At 44.1% G+C, this 14,486-nt stretch overlaps 1 long non-coding RNA gene across 4 annotated transcripts in view; it reads left to right on the top strand.

The window, feature by feature from the left end:
* LOC103892113 (uncharacterized) overlaps window positions 1-14,486 on the top strand; it is a 148,698-nt gene that overhangs the window by 58,401 nt on the left and 75,811 nt on the right. For all 4 annotated transcript variants that reach the window (XR_008512089.1, XR_008512088.1, XR_008512091.2 and 1 more), the window contains one exon: window positions 12,144-12,231. This is a non-coding gene — a long non-coding RNA (uncharacterized LOC103892113). The remainder of the gene's footprint in view (window positions 1-12,143; window positions 12,232-14,486) is intronic.

Here is a 14,486-nt window from a genome sequence, read left to right as displayed (position 1 = left end):
CTCCATCTCCCAAGTTCAAGTGATTCTCTTGCCTCAGACTCCTGAGTCCTGAGTAGCTGGGACTACAGGCGTGCACTGCTACAGCTGGCTAATTTTTTTTTTTTTTTTTGTAGCAGAGACAGGGTTTCACCACGTTGGCCATGCTGGTCTTGAACTCCTGACCTCAAGTATCGTCCCGCTTCAGCCTCCCAAAGTGCTGGGAATACAAACGTGAGCCACTGCACCCAGCCCTTGATGCTTCTCAACATCTTTTCAGGGTTATCTACACTTGACAGCTTCATTTCCTTGCTTTTTTCCCCTTCAAGTTCCTGAGACAGGTAATCTGATTGGCTGTGCTATGTTTTTGAACCAGGGAAATGCCAAGGTTTCTGGTCAACCTATATGTTGGCTGCCTTTAGGTCAGGGGTCCATACTTGCTCGACCAGTTGTGGCTGGAGGGATTACGTGGCTCCTGACAACTGTCGTTACTACTTCTGCAGGGCCAGTGGCTGGGCAGCACAATGGCCGGCATGCCCAATACAGTCCCAAAGTCCAATCTCTTTCCTTCCCATTTCTGTTAAAGGAACAACGATCTTGCCTTCTGTTTGGATAAAAAACCCTGGCCTCATATTTGAATCCATCTTTCCTCTTAATATTCAGTTCCAACCTCTGCCAAATCATACTGACTCTTTGTAGGCTATCTTAGTAAGCTCAGGCTGCTATAAGAAAATATCAGAGCCTGGGTGGCTTCAACAACAGAAATTTATTTCTTACAGTTCCATAGAACAAAGACTATAACCTATTCTCTTCTTTCAATTTTCACCTTTGCTGTCCAAATCTGGAAACTCCTTATTTCTTTCTCAGACCCACACGACAGCTTCTTACCTTGTTTTTCCTTATCCTGTTAATTTCACATCCTACTTTCAGATTGACTTTCTTTTTCTTTTCTTTCTTTTCTTTTTTTTTTTTTTGAGATGGAATCTCCCTCCGTCGCCCAGTCTGGAGTGCAGTGGGGCGATCTCAGCTCACTGCAACCTCCGCCTCCCGGGCTGAAGTGATTCTCCTGCCTCAGCCTCCCGAGTAGCTGGGATTACAGGTGCCTGCCACCACACCAGGCTAATTTTTAAATTTTTAGTAGAGACGGGGTTTCACCATGTTGGCTAGGCTGATCTTGAACTCCTGACCTCAAGTGATCCACCCTCCTTGGCCATCTAAAGTTCTGGGATTACAGGTGTAAGCCACGGTGCGGGGCCCAGGTTGACTTTCTTGAAGTTCACCTCTGCTGATGCTACCCTACTGCTCAAATAACTTCAGTAGCTTTCTGCTGTTCATGGAATAAAGTTTGAATGTCTTTGCTTGGCATTTGAGGCCCTTCATGATCCAGGCCCTCTGGATACTTTCAATATATTCTCCATTAGTTTTCTTTTTGACTCTTGTATTTCTCAAAGTGTAGTCTTCAGGATGCTGAACCTAAATTTACCTGAGTGCTTTTGAAAGTGCAGGTTCCTCCCGAACCTGTAGAACCCCCAGCTACTTGGGAGGCTGAGGCAGGAGAATCACTTGATCTCGGGAGGCAGAGGTTTCAGTGAGCCAAGATCGCGCCACTGCACTCCAGCCTGAGTGACAGAGGGAGATTCTGTCTCAAGAAAAGAAAAGAAAAAAAAAAAAAAAAAGAAAATCGTCCCTAGAAACAGTGAATATTACCTATTACCTCTGAGGGTGGGGCCTAGGAATCTATGTGGCAAACAGGAAAGGCAGGTGATTCTTCTGCATATTGAACTTCAGGAGTGCCCAATATAGTCAGTGAGGAAATGGAGAGTCCTCATTCTTGTAATGCTCTGAAAGGAGAGGTTGGGGGTATTTTTTTCTGGGATCATGAAGGAGTTAGGCTCTTCTGGCTGCCTCTTTGTCATGGAAAGTGGCCAGTGGTTCTGATTCCTTAAGGCAGTGATTTTCAAGCTGTACTCAGAGGAGCACTCAAGAGACCCCAAAGGAGGCGAGGGGGATGCTGAGTGGATGAACTCCACAACTCGCAGTTCTCCCCTTTCACTAAAAGAACTCCACTTTGATCTGTTTTATCGTTTGAGGTTCTAAGATTGTATTTGAAAGAAGTATTCTGCTTTAAGGTTTCCTAAAGGTCTCTGTTGTGGTTTAAATTACAGCTTTTCTCTGACTTCCAACTTTCAGATCATTTGAGAAGCAAATGCAGTGTTTATTCCATGCAGATGGAGATTGTAAATTATCTTTATTATTGATAAAGCCCAACTAGGGATTATAGCCTAGACCTATGGCAGCAATTGAGCTTCTCAATAACATCCCTCCAAGCCTAGACCTTGGTACAACTCACCCAAGGGAGTAAGTAGTGCCTTTCCTTGCTATTCCCCAGCTTTTTGTTCCTTTATTCATCCTTAGGGTTTTCCATGTCCAGTGTGGTGACTTCCCTCGGTGGAGGAGACCATCAGTTTCTCCAGATGTTCCCACTTCTGCCTTCCTAAGAACACATGCCTAATACTAACCATAGCTCCTCTAAGTGTCCTCCTATGACCACAGGTGAGAGGTTTATCTTCTGCTAATGGAAGGATCTGAAATGGGATGGAAAAGGAACATGAATTAAATTATCAACAAGGCTGTTCTGCACTCTTGGCTGAAAATAAATCGCTATGCTGTTTCACATTTCAATTTATGCCTAGCTGTGTTAGCCAGTGTAGAATATCAGAGCCCAGATGATGACATAAAAATACCTTAAGTAATATAACATCAGCAAAATAAAAACATCCCGCTTTAAAACAATAAACATTTGAAGCTTTCCCATTACTAAATTCCCCAGAAGAAATCAAAGTCCAAGAATTAAATTTTCTTTTATCAATTAAAGTGCAAAAAAATTACAGCTCTTACCAGTTTGTCATTCTGCTTAATCTCAGAGGGTTTCACTCAGACCCAGGGTAGAATCAAGTTCTTTAGCATTGTCAGCTTTGGCTGTCTTCCACTGGAATGAATGTCGTTTTCTGTGAGAATTATCAGCTCTGTGCAAACTAAATATTTCCTGCTTTGTTCTTTCATGGCACCTGGAAGGATCTCACTTCACTCCTGCCTTGCCATATGACTCTACTGGCCAATGAAATTGCACTTGCATTCTTACTGCAGCACTATTCACAATAACAAAGATATGAAATCAACTTAAGTATCTGTCTACGGATGAATACATTAAAAAATGTAGTATGGGCCAGGTGTGGTGGTTCATGCCTGTAATCCCAGCACTTTGGGAGGCTGAGGCGGGTACATCACTTGAGGTCAGGAGTTTGAGACCAGCCTGGCCAACATGGTGAAACCCCATCTCTACTAAAAATAAAAAATTAGCTGAATGTGGTGGTGGGTGCCTGTAATCCCAGCTACTTGGGAGGCTGAGGCAGGAGAATCACTTGAGCCCAGGAGGCAGAGGTTGCAGTGAGCCGAGATCATGACACTGCACTCCAGCTTGGGCGACAGAGCGAGACTCTGTCTCTAAATAAATAAATAAATAAAATAAACATAAAAATATAGTATGTATACAAAATGAAATACTATTCTGCCATAAAAAAGAAATAATGTCATTTGAGGCAACATGGATGGAAATGGAGGACCTTATGTTAAGTGAAATAAGCAAGGCACAAAAAGACAAATATTGCATGTTCTCACATGTAGGAGCTAAAACATTTGAACACATGGAAGTAGAAAGTAGAAAAATGGATAACAGAGACTAGGAAGGGTGAGTGAGGAGGAGGGGAGAGGATGAAGACAAGTGAGTTAAAGGGTGCAAATATACAGAAAGATAAAGGAAATAAATTTAATGTTTGCTAGCAGAGCGGGATGACTGTATTTAACAAAAATGCATTGTACTTGGGTGATGGACACCCTGAATACCCTGGCTTGATCATTACTATGCATCATTTACCTGCAACACAATTTCACATGTGCCCCATTAATTTACACACACACACACGCACACATACACACACACAGAGAGAAATGTTGTGTTATTCCCTGGTAGAAAATTTATTAGCCACTGTGTGATTTACTATGTCCTGTACTCTGCCTGGCACTCCTGGAAGTACTAGGTTGCAATGGAATGTCCATCATTTGGGGCCCTTGATTTGCTGTGATAAGAACACCCCTGCCAGTCTGCAAAATACATGTAGTGTGGCATGAGAAACAAATTGTTGTTGTGCTTCTTTTTTTGAGACAGTCTTGCTCTGTTGCCCAGCCTGGTGTGCTGTGGTACGATCTTGGCTCAGTGCAACCTCTGCCTCCCAGGTTCAAGTGATTCTTGTGCCTCAGCTACCCAAGTAGCTGGGATTACAGGTGTGTGCCACCAGGCCTGGCTAATTTTTGTGTTTTTAGTAGAGACGGGGTTTCGCCATGTTGGCCAGGCTAGTCTGAAACTCCTGACCTCAAGTGACCTGCCTGCCTTGGCCTCCCAAAGTGCTGGGATTACAGGTGTGAGCTACCGCGCCTGGCCCAAATTGTTACTTTTGTCAAAACATAGTTTTGATGTAATAATCTAGTTTATCCTGGCTGATAGACTCTCTTAGGAATACTGAAATTGAGTTAATTCAATCTAAAGTCTTTCAAAAGCCCCACTTTTTAGTCTAAAATATTAATAGTCCACATCTAAATATGAATATCAAGCAAAAGTTTTAAAATACAGTTAAATCCCTTGCCTTTTGAGCAGTTACTACAAACAAGATGATCTCCCCAGAGCCCTGAAATTAGCATGCTCCTGATCAGACACTCAGTGGTATTTGAAAGAAGGAGCACAATGGAAACACACAAGTGCAAAGAGAAAGTTATCCTAGTCTCAACCTCACCAGGATATCAGTCACTTTGTGCCAGATGCTTGGAATCCACAACCAATACATATAAACTTAGGCAAGTCTCCCTCAAGAGATCAATTATGAATTCACTATGGCATTAAGTTCTATGCTTACTGCATCTTGGGGAAAATCCATCTATGCATAATGCCGCCTGTCTCAGAGTATGGCATTTATAAAATTTAGAAATTTACAGAAATGGGCCAGGCGTGGTGACTCACGCCTATAATCCGAGTACTTTGGGAGGCCGAGGTGGCTGGATCACCTGAGGTCGGGAGTTCGAGACCAGCCTGACCAACATGGAGAAACCCCGTCTCTACTAAAAATAAAAAATTAGCCAGGCTTGGTGGCGCATGCCTGTAATCCCAGCTACTCAGGTGGCTGAGGCAGGAGAATCGCTTGAACACGGGAGGTGGAGGTTGCAGCGAGCTGAGATCGTGCCATTGCACTCCAAGCTGGGCAACAAGAGTGAAACTTCGTGTCAAAAAGAAAAACCCAAAAACCAGAAATTTACAAAAATGACATGTCCAGACAATTATTTGAAGAGCCCTTCTTTTTAAATTATTTTTATTTTTTTGAGACAGGTTCTTGCCCTGTCCCCTAGGCTGGAGTGCAATGGTGCGATCAGGGCTCACTGCAGTCTTGATCTCCTGGGCTCAAGTGATCCTCCCACCTCAGCATCTCCAGTAGCTAGGATTATAAGCCTACGCCACCCAACCCGGCTGATTTTTAAATTTTTTTTTGACGAGGTCTCGCAGTGTTGCCCTGATTGGTCTCCAACCCCTGGGCTCAAGCAATTCTTCCGCCTTGGCCTCCCAAAATGCTGGTATTACAGGTGTGAACCACCATGCCCAGAGGATTGTTATTATTATTATTATTATTATTATTATTATTTTGAGACGGAGTTTCACTCTTGTTGCCCAGGCTGGAGTGCAATGGCTCAATCTCGGCTCACTGCAACCTCCACCTCCTGGGTTTAAGCGATTCTCCTGCCTCAGGCTCCTGAGTAGCTGGGATTACAGGTGCCCAACACTACGTCCGGCTAATTTTTTTTTTTTTTGTATTTTTAGCAAAGATGGGGTTTCGCCATGTTGGCCAGGCTGGTCTTGAACTCCTGACCTCAAGTGATCTGCCTGCCTTGGCCTCCCAAAGTGCTGGGATTACAGGCATGAGCCACTGTGCCTGGCCAGATTGTTATTACTTTAATCAAGGGCCCATCATCTAAAGTAACCAGACACTTCTATTTCTTTGTGTTTGAGACTTCAGGTCACCTTGGAGCAGACCTTGTTTGTGGGGGACAGTCCCCAGCATGGGCTCTAGTTACAGGCTAAGAAACTAGTGATCATTGATTTAGCTTGGCAAAAATCTATACCTGGATGTATTCCAACCCCCTTGTTTCATAGAACTTGAAGATTGCTAAGGAGATGGGCAAATTGGCCTACAGGCCAATACATCTTCAGGAAGGATGGTAGTCAAGACATGAACCTTTCTCTTTGGGATTCAAAGCAAGGGGCTGTTACTTGTGACCTTAGAAAGGCTCGATGGAAGACAATTGATGGAGCCAGATACTCTCAGAAAAACCTTCTCATAAAAGAGAGGGAGTCTGGATTGTTGGCCAGGGCTCCACATGATTGACCAGCTTATTGTACAGAGAAGACTATGGTTGATGTTGGATCACTTGACAGGAAGGGCATGTATTTACAGGACTGACCTCCCTGTCTGAGAAAGTGCCCCTGAGGTTCTCAGCCTACTTGGAGGAGCAGGAAGTGAAGAACAACATTCTGGCTATAGGTGGGATAGGAGGTTGAAGTTAATTTGAGTGTTTTAAAAAAATACAGTTTCATTTTATACCCCAGGCTGGTGGTTACATATGTAAAATATGTATGCATGGGGGAAAGGCAGAATGGTGCTGCGCAAAATATACAAAAGTGAAAAATGTACAAAACAGTACTGTCAAGACGGTTGGATTTTATTTCGTTTTCCTTTCATGTGGCTATGTATTTAAAAAGATGATAAAGCCAGGCGTGGTGGCTCACAGCTATAATCCCAGCACTTTGGGAGGCTGAGGCCGGCAGATCACTTGAGGTCAGGAATTGGAGACCAGCCTGGCCAACATGGTGAAACCCTGTCTCTACTAAAAATACAAAAATTAGCACTTTGGGAGGCCGAGGTGGGAGGATCACAAGGTCAGGAGATCGAGACCACGGTGTAACCCCGTCTCTACTAAAAATACAAAAAAATTAGCCGGGCGTGGTGGCGGGCGCCTGTAGTCCCAGCTACTCGGAGAGGCTGAGGCAGGAGAATGGCATGAACCCGGGAGGCGGAGCTTGCAGTGAGCTGAGATCGCGCCACTGCACTCCAGCCTGGGTGACAGACCGAGACTCCGTCTCAAAAAAGAAAAAAAAAAAAATTAGTTGGGCATGGTAACACACGCCTATAATCCCAGCTACTAGGGAGGCTGAGACAAGAGAATCATTCGAACCCGGAAGGCAGGGGCTGCAGTGAGTCTGCCACTGTGCTCCAGCCTGGGCGACAGAGCGAGACTCTCCCTACAAAAAAAAAAAAAAAAAAAAAAAAAAGATAAAATGTTGCCAGGCGTGGTCGCTCACGCCTATCATCCCAGCCCTTTGGGAGGCCGAGGTGGGTGGATCACTTGAGCTCAGGAGTTTGAGACCAGCCTGGGCAACATGGCGAAACCCTGTCTCTATTAAAATAAACAAAAAACAAAGAACAAAAATTAGCTGGATGTGGTGGCAGGCGCCTGTAGTCCCAGCTACTCAGGAGGCTGTAGTGGGAGGATCGCTTGAGCCTGGGAGGCAAGGAGCTGAGATTGCGCCACTGCATTCCAGCCTGGGCGACAGAGGGAGACCCTGTCTCAAACAAACAAACAAACAAACAAAATAGCATATGGATGCATATTTGCATAACAATTAACTTTCCATTAAAAATAAATCCTCAAGAATTTTTTCACTGTTCATTTTGTCTGTCGTAGTTATTGTTTGTTTCCTATATTTGAAATTCTTTGCACAGTCTTTTTCCTTAGCATCCTTGTCTTGTTTCCTCTTTTGTCCCTGTGTGTATTTTTAAAGCTTTCTCTTCACAATGGCAGAGACAGCAGCTGGCTCTAACTCCTGTTTAGATACCAGTTGGAGGCCTTCGTTGAATGAAAGAAGAGCCATTAAAAGAAGAAGTAATTATGCATCTTGTTTATTTTGTAACAGGCAATTACCTTAAGTCTTATGGTCTCAGAATGTCTAATTGATCAGCATTCTCTGATTTTAAAAGATTTGTGTTTTTGAAGTTTACAACTCAGCTATTAGCACTTGAAATACATTTTCTTGTAGAAACTGCTATAAAATGGTGTTTAAGACTCCTAGACCAGCCCACTGAAGCCCACAATACAGCAGAAATGTTTTATTGTCATTAGAAATAATTAGAAACATTTCCAATGATAGTATTACAAAAGGAATACATTTAAAGAATAGAAACATAAACTGAGAAAAGGGTGTAAAAATAGATGAATGTTGATGCTTGAGGAAAAGCAAGCACTTAGACAATGAGGAGGGAGACGGCCACATTTGCTATTTACTGAGCATATTGGTCGGGATTAACGTCTTTTAATTGGAGGTAATGAGTTTAGTCTCAGTTCAAAAATGGTGTGAGGGGCCGGGCATGGTGGCTCATGCCTGTAATCCCAGCACTTTGGGAGGCCGAGGCAGGCAGATCACTTGAGGTCAGGAGTTTGAGACCAGCCTGGCCAACATGGTGAAACCCCATCTCTACTAAAAATATAAAAATTAGCTGAGTGTGGTGGCGCATGCCTGTAGTCCCAGCCACTCGGGAGGCTGAGGCAGGGGAATCGCTTGAACCTTAGAGGCAGAGGTTGCAGTGAGCTGAGATCACACCGCTGCACTCTGGCCTGGGCAACAGAGCGAGACTCTGTCTCAAAAAAAAAAAAAAAAAGGCATGAAGAGAATGATTGAGAGATTTTCTGGAATGAGACAACCACCCAGAGGCTGGGAGAGGTTGGGAAGGGAGAAGGGGCAATACAGATAGGCAGGTCCGTGCAAAGAAGAGCTTCTGGGAGGTGAAATTAGCTGAGTGAAAAGAGAGAAAAGGCTGGAGCCAGGGGAGAGAGGAGGGTCCCTGGATGCAGGACGTGCTGAGCCGGGATGTGACTGGTGAGCGAGGAAACGTGGTGTCTGTGGGACAGGAGCCCCCACGGGCTGCTTACTTTCTGTGCCTTCAGCCACGTCGGGGTTTTCTCTCAGTCATTCTCCCCAGGCCCCCGAGGGCTCTTCAGATTTTCTCAGGTGAGGAGTTGGGGGTTAATGGGAGATAAGAGCTTGGAATATTTCTTTGAGAAAATTAGGAGAAATATTGTATTGCCGCATACAATAATTGTATTGTTAAGTGTGTGTGTGTGTGTGTGTGAAAGAGAGAGAAACATCTTCCCACAGAGGAATTATACTGCCTTTCCTGGGAGGTACTAATACCTTCAGTGTGGCTGGTACCAGGAGACCCGATTGTGCAGTAAGAATGAAGTAGGGAGCGTGGTGCATTACAGGAAATTAAGCCAACTAGTTTATTCCTGTTTGTTTTTGTTTTGCTTGAAATAAATTAGTTGTAAATAGAAGTCTAAATAAAACACAACTCCAGGAAAGAATGAAATCTCACAATGGTGCAACCACTGCTTAATAATTTCCTGCTTGTCCCCAAATGGACCAATTGCAGAAGGATTGGGGGAGATTTCATCTTACAACATGTTATGACAGAGAAGGAAGGGTTAAGAAATCATTCCATCTCATTGCCACATGTCTGGTGTACTTACAATAACTAGAGATTTTCTGGAATGTCCTCAATTCAAATATTCGGTTATGTTGACTTATGTACATTCCTACTTGTCAGATTGCAGCTCCCAAGTTCTGTTCAGAAGGCAGAGTTGGCATAGGAATTCAGTAGCAGATTCCCAGCTGGTGTTCTCAACCCGACTCCTCTCTTCTATTAGAAGATATTATCTATTAGATATTATCATTTATTTTTGTTTAAACGAAACAAAACGCTTATATGTGCGAATGCTTACAGAAACTCTGTAAGTTACAGAAACTTTGATAGTTCTCTATTATACATTGCAACAAGCCCAGGCTTTTTTTTTCTAGCATTAGAGTTTGTCCTACTTAGGTAACTTTCTTTCTCCTGCTTCCTGGACACTCATCTTTTGTGCCAATCAAGTAGCTCTGTTCTCTTTTCCCTGCAACTGCCCTATTCATTCCTATCTGCTTTGCTTCCTTTCTATGTCTAAGCTTCTCTCCTGGGATGCGTTCCTCCTTTCTTTACTTATTAGAACTAAACTTACTTGTAAAATCTTAGCTGGAGTCTGATATCAAGCAAAACAAAGCACAGTATAGAGCTCATAGAGAATAGAATATTTTTGTTCTTAAAGGGTCCTAGATGAGCCACTGCAAATGTGATCAGTGTATTGAATGTACTGGCCTTGGGTGCTGTGTTAGTCTGCACTCTCCAGAGAAACAGAACAAGAGGAGTTCTATCAAGAGACTTACTATAAAGAATTAGCTCACATGATTATGGAGGCAGAGAAGTCCCAAGATCTGCAGTCAGCAAGCTGGAGACCCAGGAGAGATGGTAATGTATTTCCAGTCCAAGTTTAAAGACCTGAGAACGAGGAGCGCTGATAGTGTAAGTTCTAGTTTGAGTCCAAGTCCAAAGGCAGGAGAAGACTGACTTTGCAGCTTGAAGACAGGCAGAGAACTAATTATTATTATTATTTTTCCTCAACTTTTTATTCTATTAAGGTCTTCAACAGATTGGATGAGGCCCACCCAAAGCAATCTGCTTTACTACCCTACTACCCTACTAATTTAAATTTTTTTTTTTTTTGAGACGGAGTCTTGCTCTGTCACCCAGGCTGGAGTGCAGTGGCACTATCTCTGTCTGCTCACTGCAACTTCTGCCTCCCGGGTTCAATAGATTCTCCTGCCTCACCCTCCTGAGTAGCTGGGATCACAGGCGTGCACCACCACGCCAGGAAAATTTTTGTAATTTCAGTAGAGACGGGGTTTCACCATGTTGGCCAGGCTGATACCAAATTCCTGACCTCAGGTGATCCGCCTGCCTCAGCCTCCCAAAGTGCTGGGATTACAGGTGTGAGCCACCACACCTGGCCTAATTCAAATGTTATTTTCACCTTGAAACACCCTCACAGACACACCAGAAATAATGTTTAATCTGGGCACTCCATGGCCCAGTCATGTTGACACAAAAATTAACCATCACATTGGCTGAGTGCGGTGACTCACGCCTGTAATCCCAGCACTTTGTGAGGATGAGGTGGGTGGATCACCTGAGGTCAGGATTTTGAGACCAGCCTGGCCAACATGATAAAACCCCATCTCTCCGAAAAATACAAAATTAGCTGGGTGTGGTGGTGCATGCCTGTAATCCCAGCTACTCGGGAGGCTGAGGCAGGAGAATCACTTGAATCTGAGAGGCAGAGGTTGCAGTGAGCTGAGATTGCACCATTGCATTCAAGCCTAGGCGACAAGACCAAAACTCCATCTCAAAAACAAACAATCAAAAACAATGAAAAAACAAAATTAACCATCACAGGTGCTATTCCAGCAGGAAACCATTGTATTCTTTGTCACCATTGCCTTCTAATAAAATCCTCAAATAAACTTCATTCCAACATCCTGGATGGTGTTTCAGGCAGAGCCGTTTGTTTTTCTGGACATTAGGGATCAGGATAGTTTCAGCTATTATAAATTTCAGCCTGATCTGAATAAAAACTTTAATCACATCTCTAATTAAAAGCCTCTCCTTCCTTATTCTCCCAGAGGCTTGAAGTAGGAAAGGAGGAGGTAAGATCTGCCTTTTTCTTCCATTCTCCACCTCTTGTCTCACTTGCTAGATGCTCTGGGGTTAGCCAGGTAGGAAGGGCTAGAAGTTAAGAACTGTATATATGTATATTTTTTAACCTAGCCAGTCCTAGTCTCCAAAAACCTCCTGTGTAGCAAACATCCAAATACTGATAATTTTTCAATAAGGGGCTTTTGTGGGTTCTTTGGAGACTCTCTGTTGGAGACCTCTGATAGCGCAAAATTTCCTGATATGGTGAGGTCCTCTCTTGCTGCCCTCTTATGACATGCCCTCATCCCTACTTCAGCAGTTTACAGCACGTCACCTCTTTCTAGCTGGACACTGGTCAGCAGCCTTCTTGGGTGGGGTCTCTGCAGCATCTGCTCTGCGTTTTGCCTCACTAAGCTCTGAAAGTGTGATGCTCTCTCTTCTTCATTATAGACAGCGCCAGCCAGCCTCTCCCTCTTGGACTTTTCTAGGGGAGAATCAGGCACCAGTCTCTGCACTTCCTGAACTCCAGGGAACACAGGTCAGTCCTCTGTGGTAGGCAGAATAAGAGTGTCTCACAGATGTTCACACCCTGATCTCTGGAACCTGTGAATATGTTACCTTACCTGGCAAAAGGGGCTTTGCAGATGTGATTGAGGTTATGGACCTTGAGTGGGGGAGATTATCCTGGATTATCTATGTGGCCCCAGTCTGATTAACTCACCACAGGAGTCCTTAAAAGTGGGGCACCTTTTTAGATGGCTATAGTCAGGGAGAGAGATGTGACTACAGAAAAAGGGCAGAGACATATGACATGAGAAATATGTTCCCCACCATTGCTGACTTGAAGATGGAGGAAGACAGCCACAGGCCAAGTCAGTAAATAGCCTCTAGGAGCTGATAATGGCCCTGAGCTACAGCCAGCAAGAAAGCATGTATCTCGGCCAGGTGTGGTGGCTCATGCCTGTAATCCCAGCACTTTGGGAGGCCAAGGCGGCTGGATCCCTTGAGGTCAGGAGTTCGAGACCAGCCTGACCAACATGGTGAAACTCTGTCTTAACTAAAAATACAAAAATTAGCCAGGCGAGGTGGCAGGCACCTGTAATCTCAGCTACTTGGGAGGCTGAGGCAGGAAAATCGTTTGAACCCGGGAGGTGAAGGTTGCAATGAGCCAAGATTGTGCCATTGTACTCCAGCCTGGGCAACAAAGTGAGACTCTGTCTTGGAAAAAAAAAAAAAAAAAAGAGAAAACATGTATCTCAATCCCACAACTGCAAGTAATTGAATTTTGCCAACAACCTAACTGATCAGGAGACAGATTATTCCGTAGAGCTTCTAGAAATCCGCTCAGTTTGCTGACACCTTGATTTTAGATTCCTACTAGGGATTTAGATTTAGAGATTCCTACTAGATTTCTGTTCTACAGATATACATTTGTGTTGTTTTAAGCCACTAAATTTGTGGCAATTTTTTCATGGCAGCAATAGAAAACTAATGTACTCTCAGGTTTTCTCACTGGGTCTACCAGTTCTGCCTTTTAGTAAGCAGGCAGGTAAGAGGATGGTGAGATGGTGTTCTTTTTTTGGCAGAGACTGTCTGCTTCCATTCTCTACCATTGCTTCTCTTGAGACTCCTCCTGCATGGTTTGGGAAGGCAACAGAATGTTTTCCTTTTCTTTTCTTTTTTTTTTCTTTTTGAGATGGAGCCTCACTCTTGTTGCCCAGGCTGGAGTGCAGTGGTGCAATTTTGGCTCGCTGCAACCTCCGCCTCCCGGGTTCAAGTGATCCTCCTGCCTCAGCCTCCCGAGTAGCTGGGATTACAGTCATGCGCCACCATGCCAACTAATTTTTGTATTTTTAGTAGAGATGGGATTTCACCATATTGGCTAGGCTAGTCTCAAACTCTTGACCTGAGGAGATCCACCCGCCTGGCCTCCCAGAGTGCTGGGATTGTAATCATGCCTATGGGTGTGAGCCACTGCCCCTGGCCAACAGCATGTTTTTCTATACCACGGATTGACAACTTCGTTGTCCTCACTCTTTCTTATATATAGGCTCTAGGCTGGAGGTGGATTTCTTGATGTGTCCAGATCTTCTCTTAGTCACAATGTAGAGGCAGGAAAATCTCATTTAGCATTGTTGGACACATTTCACAAATCTTTGTCCCTTGTTGTCTGTTTCAGTGCAAGCACATGTAGACCATTTTTAAGCATTTCCGTTCCTCACCAGCTACCTGAATTCCCTCTGCCTGCAAGAGGTCTGCTTGATGGAAATCCTGTTACTGATTGTCCTCTGCATTTTAATGAACACACCTCTGATGTTGGACTATGCACTGTTGGTTCTATTGCCTGTCTGAAATTAATTTAATCAAAATAAAAACTTTAATCACATCTCTAATTATAAACCTCTCCTCCCATGTTCTCCCAGAGGCTTGAATTAGGAAAGGAGGAGGTAAGATCTGCCTTTTTCTTCCACTCTCCACCTTTTTTTGTTTGTTGGTTTGTTTTTGAGACTGAATTTTGCTCTTATTGCCCAGGCTGGTGTGCAATGGCGCGATCTTGGCTCACTGCAACCTCTGCCTCCCGGGTTCAAGCAATTCTCCTGCCTCGTCTCCCTAGTAGCTGGGATTACAGGCACCCACCACCATGCCTGGCTCATTTTTTTGTATTTTTAGTAGAGACAGGGTTTCACTATGTTGGCCAGGCTGGTTGTGAACTCCTGACCTCAGGTGATCCACCTGCCTCAGCCTCCCAAAGTGCTGGGATTACAGGCATAAGCCATCATGCCCAGCCCCACT

The sequence above is a fragment of the Pongo abelii genome, chromosome 10 (assembly GCF_028885655.2).
Source record: "Pongo abelii isolate AG06213 chromosome 10, NHGRI_mPonAbe1-v2.0_pri, whole genome shotgun sequence".
Lineage (NCBI taxonomy): Eukaryota > Metazoa > Chordata > Mammalia > Primates > Hominidae > Pongo > Pongo abelii.
This window is presented reverse-complemented; position numbering and strand designations above follow the sequence as displayed.